An 11,281-nucleotide genomic window follows, 5' to 3' on the forward strand; every position below is an offset into this window, starting at 1 on the left:
GTGTTAATGTTTGAAGCTATTTTTATCACAGTGCATGTTGGAATTATAGCCTGAATTTACAAAACTAGTTGTGTTGATGGGATCATTGCTTTATTTCAAACATGAGACAGCCCCCTTATAGATATTTTTTGTTCTTTTTCTATTAATGAGACATGTTACTTTTTTACACATTTCACAAAATATGAACTTAGAGATATCTGAATGATTTGTGGCACTATTCAATCACTTTTATGTGTAGAAATTATGCCAAAGTGTTAGATGCCCTACATGTTGAATATATCTTATGGATTCATTTAAGACAGAAAATGGTGACTGTGTCTCCAGCTCACCTTGCCATCTAACATCCCCAGTTTGAGAAGAACTGACAACATGGAAGCCAGTGAGTTGTTCATAGGAATGATTTTGTTTTCTCTGACTATAATTGGAACTTTAGGAAATTTCACTCTTCTCTTCATATATTATACATACATATATCTATGTATGTATAATATATGTATGTAAAACAATGTACACATTAAGGTCTACAGACTGGGTTCTGATGTACTTGACTGTAGCCAACATCTTATCTGTGCTGTGTAATGGAGTACCAGAGACAATATCCTCCTTTGGGTTTAAAGGCTTTCTCAGTTCTATTGGATGCATTTTGGTTTCTTCTTTTCACAGAGCATGGAAGGGTGCTTGTATTGGCATCATTGACTTGCTTAGTGTCTTTCAGTCCATCATCATCAGCCCCAGGAGCTTCAGGTATTCAGAAATTAAAGTAAGAACACACAAGTGCATTTGTTACTCTGTGTACCTCAACTGAGTAATTCATTTATTTATAAGCAGTGTTAATATTGTACACTTGAGAACAAAACCTGGCAATGAAAGCACAACAAACCTGAAATCTTTTATATACTGTTATACTGTCTATCATGATCCTACCAGTCACATCCTTTATGCAACATTACTGTCAGGTCCTGAAATTCTTTTCTTGGGGCTCATGCTATGGACTATTGGTTCCATGGTTCTCACACTGTACAGGCTCAATCAGATGATGCAATACATGTCCAGGACCAGTGTTTCTTCTAGAGCCTCCCCTGAGTCCAGAGCCACTAAAACCATCCTTCTCCTGGTCAGCACTTTTGTCTCCTTTTACACAGTTTCTTCCCTTTGTCAATCATTTGGAGCTCTCCTGTGTAATCCCAGCAGGTTTCTGTTGCATATGACTGAAATGTTCAATCTGCTTTTCCTCACTGTTTGTCCCTTTCTTCTTATGACCAAGACTCTCAGGCATCCAGTTACTTGAAAAGAAATAGACATTTCCCCTAAGCCTCTGACCAAGAACAGAACTGAGAGCTTCCAGCCAGATTTGCATGGTTATATAGTCATGCTAACAGAACTATGAGCATGATTACAGTAATGCCTTGATTTTGTGGAGTATTCTGAGGGTAAGCATGGTATCCCTGTGCATGCTGGTAAATGTGTTTACACACACACACACAGAAATAAGCAATATAACCATTTACTGGAAACGATGCTTATATTTGGTTTGCTTGCATTGTTACAGTATATTCTCTACCCCATTTTTAAAAATGAAAGGAAAAATTACCTTCTGCACTTACTGTTCCCCTTGTAAATATGTGACATTGCATCCTTCCTTTCTTATACTCATAGTGTAAATGCAAACATATATCTTTAACATTGCAATATACAAGTGGCCCACTCATGGCTCAAATAAATTTATCAACTTTGAGTATAGATCTGAACACATTTTCAAAATAAAAAGTAATGAGGCTAAAACATGTCTTCTGGATGCCCTCCTGTATCAAATAAAAACCTGGGGGAATTTTGACCTTATTGTGCAGATGATTTTAAAACATTTCATTTCACAAAAAGGATGTGTTTCTGGGTGGATAACTTATATTTGACTTCTATAATCTCTTATGCTTCATATAATTTATTTCTGTTTCTATACATTGCAGGTAGAATTAACCTCTGTGAATATGAGAATCAACCTGGACACTGAACTCTTCAGTGCTGGGAAGATGGGTCAGCAATTAGGAATGTGCACTCCTCTCACAGAGCTAAGAGTTGATGTCCAAACACTTCCACACATTAGCTGACCTCTGCTTGTAACTCCAGATTCTGGGGTATAGTGTCCTCTTCTGAAATCCCCAGGCACTGAATGCATGTGTACAAAATTTGTAAACAATGAAAATAAATCTTAAGAATACTTTTCCTTCTTAATCAACATGTTCTGTGGTATGGAGCATTCTCAGTGTCTCTGTAAACACCATATATTGAATACTTGGTGCCATCTGGGATGTTATCCTGGAGTAAGCGTTACATGTTCCAGTTCCATCTAATTACTTGTCTTTCCATGTGAGGTCTCCTGAACCATGTTCCCACTAACTTTGATCACATTTGCTCTTCTGTCCTCACTATAGCTATGCAGATTTATCACATACTCCTACCCCTTCAAATCTATGATATAAATTATTTTACTTTCTTTGGGAGTAATTCAGGCTTATGCATTTTTTTCTGGACAGAAAGGTTGATAAAATCAACATGTGTATTTTTCAGTATAAAATATCAGAGATGTAATGTGACATGTGGGTTTTCAAATATATTCTAGTTGTGGCTAAATAAATACTTTCTGTGTATAAATGAATATGAATATTTTTGGTTCAACTGATGGTTGTGTTAATCCCTATTCTGTAGATTTTCTTTTATCAAAAATCTATCATAAGTTTTGTTTTGTTAAGAAAATATTCTTGTGATAATAGTTCTGCCTTGCTTTTTTTACTGTTTCTTCAGAACAATTAAGATATATATATATATAAAGAGAGACTGAGAATTAGGATTTCCCAAGGATAAAGCTCTTTGTTGGTTTTATAATACCAGTTTGTAAGCCTTGAAATTACCTACATACTGGCAACACAAAATTGGCTTCCTAGGATTTACTTTACATATTTATGCAAATATGTATGGAGACATTGTAATAATATTGCAATGAGATCATGTATTTGAGATGACCTAGTCAGTGGGACATTGAACAAGTTGAAGGAAGAAAGAAGAGAAATATATTTACATTTTAATTAAAATGAAAATATTATCTTATCCATAAAATAGATGCTCACAGTCCACAGAATAATGCTCACAGTCAGTACACTGAATCGGTCAGTAGCAATGTAATCTGTTCTTTAAAGGAAATTATACAGTCCAATCTATTAGAAAAGTGTGGTGTTGATCTGGGCAGTGAAATCTGTCATTGCCTCTCTCAAAGTTGTCATTACTCACACTCTAAGATATGTTGCAACTCTCCCACTATTTCTATTACTTGTTACTTCTCAATTACATCCATGACACAGCACATAACACTGACGATTAGTCAGAGGATCAAAAATCTCAACTAGGCGAGCATGTTGATAAGACCGTACAGTCAAATGTTGCAGTGATCTGTCTTCCCCTATATATGAACATCCCCAAAATCTGATACAATGATTCTGGTGGTGAAGGGTGCACTGAACATTTGGCACCTTTCATTAAAACCCTGTATTGCATGTATTAATTCCAGACTATTGCGCTTAATACAATCATATCAATCTATATTCCGATGATGACTTAAGTCATTACATTCATGTATTTCTGAAGTGTCCCATACTCATGTCATCAAATTAATGGTGAGATGTTTGATATATGTATGTAATTGTAAGAGACTGAAGTGTTAAATGATGTTTTAGTTGTGTCTGTGTTAACTATGTGGAGGTGAAAACCATGACTACAAATTGTGTTACACATCTGTAAATGCATTCCTCTACTTCCCACAGATTCAAAGGATTAACATGACCTATATCTTTATCACCAACCAGCTATTTTATACTGATTTGTTCTTATTTGATCAAGTCAAATAGTATATTGAAGTCATTAAAAACATGCTAACCTTATAGGTAAGCACCCTGGGAAAGAATTGTGAAAAATACTCATATCAGACTAATTAATAATAATAACAACAATAATACTTCAGTATATTTACAGACATAAAGGTGTTAGAAGTGAAAAATAGAGAGCACTGAAGGAAGAAGCTGTCTGCTCTCATACATGACCCTGCATCCTTTCATTTATTCTCATGAATAATTTCTGCTGGTTCAGGTGAACAGATTGGCAATTATCTGTGAGATTTCTCCATCCATGTGTGTCTTATTGTTCAGGAGTTCTGAATAGAAACCATCCAACCAGTATATTTTTTCAACAAGGACTGTACACTACCCTTTTACCAACACATAAATTGGAATTTTATGAACAACCTTACTACTATATTCAATCAAGCCTACCGAATTATAAATACATTGTAAACTGTCAGTTCTCATGAAACAATGGTTTGCATAAGGAAGCTTTGTATCATTAGTGGTTTTGCACACATACTTCTGGAATTGAACATATGCACATGATTATTTTTCATCAAGTCCTCTCTGGAACATTGTGTGTGACATATCCAAATTGCAAAAGAAAAGAAAATATATATAAATTTTGCATTTCAAAACCATACAAAGTGCAACAGCAATAAACTGATTTAATAGAAGCTACTTCATTTATAGTTTCTTGTAATTTGTGTGTTATTAACTTGTTAAATCCAATATCAATTTCATTGCTTTACTTTTCTATTTATTGTTCCTTTATCCCAAAAAACTCTTCTGAAATCATCCAGCTAGCAGCACTCCTCTATACCCACCCTAAGGCTCTGGCTTCCTGAATGAAAGACACAAACACAGACAGCCTTTATATTCAATATGCCTTAAACAACTTAGTGTCTGGGCCGCTTCCTAACATCAACATGTCTGATGTACTTTTCAATAATCCCAATTCATTACTTACTAAAAATTATATTGCATCGTGGCTGCCCAGGAATCAGACCTGGTGCTCACTTGAACTGATTTCACTTGCACCTACATAATGGCTACGTTCTCTGCTAGGCAACTCTCAGGCACAGTACCTATTTTCCTCCTCCCCTATCCCACCAAATGTGTTATATTTATGCAATACTTACTCAGCTATTAAAATGACATCATGAAATGTTCAGGGAAATACATGCAACTAGAAAAAAAATCATTCCAAATGAGGTAACCAAGACAAATGTCTAAAAGACAAATTCTGTGTGTACTCACTTATAAGTGAATCTTAGATGTTAAATAGTAATCAAGCAATAATTCATAGACCCAGAGAGATTAGTAAAAAGGAGGGTTCAAGGTGGCACATGGTCCACCCTAGGAAGGGGAAATAAAATAATTTTTGCAGAGGGACTGAGAATGACTGTTGAATGGAGCAAGAACAATGGGGGAAGAGATGAAGGGATAGAATGCTGGAATAGGCTGTTGGAATCTAGAAGCATGGGTGAATGGAATGCTAATGCTGTAAGAATTTCCTAGAATCTATGTGGTGAGATTCCTAGAATCTAGGTGAGGACTCCTAACAAATGGAGAATTTTTATTCTCAAATGCCATCTTTTATAGCCTGATAAGGTTTCCATTGCTGGAACTAGTTTGCATGCAATTAAATTGTTGTTTGAGTGGGTCCCATAGAGATCTCTAAGCAACCCAGACTGACACTATTATGGAATATCAATCTCTGAAAATTCAGAGCAGGGAGCCATTGGCAAGAACAAAATCTACACAGTTAATGGAATGTAAAGATTTCAAACTTGTGTGGGCATGAAGCCTTTACTCCTCTGTTTTAGTCTTTTGGGCATAAGAAAGGGGCTATACAGACTAACAAAAAAGAAGCTGAGACACAAAGTTTCCACATACAATTTGCAATTTTTGAAAGATACACTGCTGCAGTGATGGTACAGAACTTCTGGGAGAGGCAAATTAGTTTTACGTTTAACTTGAGACCCACACCATGAGAGAGCACCTATTACCTACACTGCTTCAATGTCCAGGAACTGTAGACTGGATATCCCAGAGACTTATAGTAGGTCTAAATACAAATAGCAAAAAAATCAATAAAATGATTATTACTGATTTTCTCTATACTTATAAAGAGATGCATAAAGAGTTGTGATCAGAGAGGCTTTCACTAGCAGCAGACTGGAGTGGATTCAGAGACTCACATAATGCCAGACACTATGCTAAGGAAGTCCAAACTGGAGGCCCCTATTGAGTTTCTTCTATCAGGATCAGAACCCCAAGGATGTGGTAGTTAAAATATTATAGAAATCAGAGGCGATGGAAGGAACATGGAGTTTCCAGAACACTGAACCAAATAATAGGACTCAGTTTGGCTTACAAACACTTAAGCACCAAGAACTAACTTGCAAATATTTGTATCATGTCCCCTGCATTTATGTTATGGCTGGTGATTTTATGATACTCATAATAGTGGAGTGGGTGTGTGTCTTTCTCTTTTGCCTGCTCTGGCATCTCTTTTTCTCCTATTGGGTTGTCTTTTCCAACCTCAAGGGTGGGGTTCTTTGTCTTGTATTTTGTTTTGTCTATTTTGGCAGTATTTTTTTTGGATTCATCTCATTTCTGAGAAGAAAACAAAGGATGAGTGGATCTATGACAGATAGCAGAACAGGGACGTGTACCTGTGAAGAATGGAGGGATGGGAAAATGTGTTTGAGATGTGCTCCATGTGAGAAGAATGAATTTTCAGTAAAAATAAAATGGAAATTTAAAAAATCATAAAAATGCATATCTCATAAAACTTCAATATAGAAGTATCAATAATGATGGAAGGTGCTTTAGAGTCATTTGAGATTCCTCAGTTGAGAATTCCATGTTTAGCTCCAATTTTTAATAGGGTTATTTGATTCTCTGGAGACTAACTTCTTGAGTTCTTTGTATATGTTGGATATTAGCCCTCTATCAGATGTAGGGTTAGTAAAGATCTTTTCACAATTTGTTGGTTGCCATTTTGTCCTATTGACTATGCCCTTTGCCTTACAGAAGCTTTGCAGTTTTATGAGGTCCCATTTGTCGATTCTTGTTCTTAGAGCATAAGCCATTGGTGTTCTGTTCAGAAACTTTTCCCCTGTGGCCATGTGTTCAAGGTTTGTTCCCACTTTCTCTTCTATAAGCTTCCGTGTGTCTGATTTTATGTGTAGATTTTTGATCCACTTGGACTTGAGCTTTGTACAAGGAGATAAGAATGGGTCAATTTGCATTTTTCTGCATGCAGATCTCCAGTTGATCCAGCACCATTTGTTAAAAATTCTGTCTTAACCATCCAGTGAAATAAAGATAGCCTTTTCAGCAAATAGTGCTGGTTCAAATGGCAGACAGCATGTAGAAGAATGCAAATCAATCCATTCTTATCTCCTTGTACAAAGCTCAAGTCCAAATGGATCAAGGACCTACACATAAAACCAGACACAGTGAAGCTAATACAAAAGCAAGTGGGGAAGAACCTTGAGCACATGGGCACAGGGGGAAATTTTTCCTGAACAGAACACCAATACCTTATGCTCTAAGATTAAGAATTAGTAAATGGAATCTCAAAAAATTATGAAGTTTCTATAAGGTAAAGACACTGTCAATAGGACAAAATGGCAACTAACAAATTGGGAAAAGATCTTTACCAACTCTACATCTGACTGTGGGCTAATATCCAATATATACAAAGAACTCAAGAAGTTAGACTCCAAAAAACCAAATAACCCTATAAAAAATTGAGTACAGAGCTATACAAAGAATTCTTAAGTGAGGAATACTGAGTGACTGAGAAGCACTTAAAGAAATGTTCAACATCCCTAGTCATTAGGGAAATGCAAATGAAAGTGACTCTGAAAATGCACCTCACACCTTTCAGAATGACTAAGATGAAAAACTCAGGTGACATCCGGTGCTAGCTAGGATGTGGAGAAAGAGGAACACTCCTCCATTGATGGTGGGATTGCCAGCTCCTTCAGCCACTCTGAAAATCAGTTTGGTGGTTTCTCAGAAAATTGGACATAGTAATACTGGAGGACCCAGCTATACCACTCCTGAGCATATAGCCAGAATATTCTCCTATATGTAATAAGCACGCATGCTTCACTATGTTCATAGCAACCTTATTTATAATAGGCAGAAAGTGGAAGGAACTCAGAAATCCCCAAACAGAGGAATGGATACAGAAAATGTAATACATTTACATAGTAGAACACTACTCAGCTATTACATCAGTAACTTAATGAATTTTGTTGGCAAATGTATGGAACTATATAATATCATCCTGAGTGAGTTAGCCCAATCACAAAAGAACACATAAGGGATGCCCTCACTGATGAGTGGATATTAGCCCAGAAGCTTGAAATAACCAAGATACAATTCCCAGACCAACGAAGCTCAAGAAGAAGGAAGACACAAGTATGTATACTTTGCCCCTTCTTAAAAGGAGGAACAAAATACTCATTGGAGGAGATACAGAGGCAAAATGTGGAGCAGAGACTGAAGGAATGGCCATCCAGAGACTGTCCCACCTGGGGATATAGCCCATATTCACTAACCAAACCAAGACACTATCATGAATGCCAAGAAGTTTTTGCTGACAGGATCCTGATATAGTTGTTTCCTAAGAGGCTCTGCCAGAGCCTGACAATTGCATAGGTGGATGCTCACAGAGAACCATGGAACTGAGCACAGAGTCCCCCAATGGAAGAATTAGAGAAAGGACTGTAGGAGGTGAAAGGGTTTTCAGCACCATAGGAAGAGCAACAATATGAGCCAACCAATACCCCCAGAGTTCCCAGGGACTAAACTACCAACCAAAGCATACACATATAGGAACCCATGGCTTCCTGCATATGTGGCAGAGGATGTCCTTATTGGACATCAAAGGGAGGAGAGCACTTGTTCCTGAAAAGGGCAGTATAAGGGAATGCCAGGACAGGGAAAAGGGTGTTGGTGGGTTTGTGAGCAGAGTTAGAGGGGGTGATGGTATAGGGTGTTTTTGGAGGGAAAACCAGGTAAGGAGATAACATTTGAAATGTAAATAAAGAAAATATCTAATAAAAAACGTCTGCAGTTATGGATATTCAGTTTATACCATAGTTTCACAGAAAAGGAAAACAACATGAAATGATGAAGACAGAGGCAAAGTGTGGAGCCAAGTCTGATGGAAAGACCATCCAGAGACTACCCCCACCTAATGATCCATCTCATATAGAGTTAAAATACCCAGACACTATTATTGATGCCCACAAGTACTTGTTGCCTGGAGCCAGATATTGCTTTCACCTGGGAGGCTCAGCTAGTGCATGGCAAATACAGAGTGGGAAACTCTCAGCCAGTCATTGAACTGAGCCCAGGGTCCCCAATGGGGGAGCTAGAGAAAAGATCCAAGGAGCTGAAGGGGTTTGTAGTGCCATAGGAAGAACAACAAAATGAGCCTCCCAGTACTCCCAGAGCTCCCAGGGACAAAACCATCATCCAGAGAGTACACAGGGTGTTACCCATAGCTCCAGATGCATAAGCAGCAGAGGATGGCCTTGATGGACATCAAAGGGAGGAGAGGCCCTTGATCCTGGAAAGGATTGATGCAGCAGTATAGGGGAATACTATGACAGGGAAGCGGGGAAGGGTTGATTGGGGAAAAGGGTGAGGCAAGATTGCTTATGAGACTTTGGGGGGTGGAGCAGGAAATGGGACAACATTTGAAATGTAAATAAAGAATATATCTAGATTCACTGCCGGCCGGTGCAGAAGAGCTTCACTAGGTACTGTATCACCCGAGCTTTAGATCTCTGGGGGTGCAAACCGACAGGGGTCTGCCTGCACCCAAGAACTGAGCACATAGGTGGTTTGCCTGCCAGTTCGCCAGGCCTGGGGCCTGTGTCCTGCCTGGAGATAAGCAGAGGGAGAGAATCCCTGCGGCCATATTTGCAGCCTGCTGGGGCAGAAGAGCATCACTAGGTATTCTAGCACCCGAGCTTTAGATCCCAGGGGGTACAAACCACCAGGGGTCTGCCTGCACTCAGGAACTGAGCACATAGGTGGATCATCTGCCAATCTGCTGGGCTTGGGGCCTGTGTCCTGCCTGGAGGCCAGCAGAGGGAGAGAATCCCTGTGGCCATATTTGCTGCCTGCCAGAGCAGAAGAGCATCACTAGGTACTGTATCACCCCGAGCTTTAGATCTTTGGGGGTGCAAACTGCCAGGGGTCTGCCTGTTCCCAGGACCTGAGCACACAGGTGGTTCATCTCCCAGCTGGTAGGTTGTGGGGCCTGTATCCTTCACGGAGAACAGCAGAAGGAGCAACTCCCGTGGCCATGTCTGTGGCCTGCCAGGGCAGAAAAAACATCACTAGGTACTGCATTATCCTGAGCTTAAGATCTCTTGGGGTGCAAATCTCCAGGGGTCTGCCTGCACTCAGGACCTGAGAACATAGGTATTTTATCTGCAAGCCGGTTGTGGTCGCGGGGCTTGTACCCTATGTGAGAATCAACAGAGGGAGTGAGCCCCACTCACCATCTTTGCTCCATAACAGAGCAGTCTGAGAACACCTGGTTCACCTTGACAACCCAAGTATAACATTTCTTGAGGCAAGACTGAGCAGGGCTCCAAAGGCACAAAAGAGGAAGGCAGCATATCAGTAATCTGTGCCAGAGGAAACCCAGTCATCCAGTGTCACAGAAATAGCCCTAAAGGTCCACAATAGGTTGTGGCACCAGCCAGTGACAATAAGACCATCTAATACCAGTGAGAACTAGATGGCTAAAGGCAAGCATAGGAATGTTACTAACAGAAACCAAGGCATTATGGCAGCATCTGAACCCAATTCTCCAACAATAGCAAGTCCTGGAAACCCAAATACACCAGAAAAAACAAGAGTTGGATTTAAAAGCACTGGTAAGGATGCTGTTAGAAGAACACTGAAGGGCATGAATAAATCTCTTAAAAAATTCAGGAGAAAAATGATCAAAATGTAGCCCTTACAAGGGAAACACAAAAATCACTTAAAGAAATTCAGGACAATATGGGTCAGAAGTTTGTATCCAATAAAGAGGAAATGCAAAAATCACTTAAAAAATACAGGAGAACTTTGATCAACAGGCAGAAGTCATGAAAGAGTAAACACAAAAATCTCTCAAAGAATTAGAAGAAAACACAAGCAAATGACAGAACTGAGCAAAAACTTCCAGGATCTGAAAACAGAAGTAGAAACAACTAAGAAAGCACAAAGGGAGACAACTTTGGAGGTAGAAAACCTTGGGAAGAAATCAGGGACCATAGATGCAAATATCAACAACAGAATATAAGAGATAGAAGAAAGAATCTCAGATGCTGAAGATACCATAGAAACTATGGAATCAACAGTCA

At 38.9% G+C, this 11,281-nt stretch overlaps 1 pseudogene; it reads left to right on the plus strand.

Annotated features, from left to right (window-relative positions):
- Positions 1-283: 283 nt before the first annotated feature.
- On the plus strand, positions 284-1,311 carry LOC127674109 (vomeronasal type-1 receptor 4-like; annotated as a pseudogene).
- The last annotated feature ends 9,970 nt before the right edge of the window (positions 1,312-11,281 follow it).

Source organism: Apodemus sylvaticus, chromosome 23 (assembly GCF_947179515.1).
Source record: "Apodemus sylvaticus chromosome 23, mApoSyl1.1, whole genome shotgun sequence".
In the NCBI taxonomy this organism is placed as follows: Eukaryota; Metazoa; Chordata; class Mammalia; order Rodentia; family Muridae; genus Apodemus; species Apodemus sylvaticus.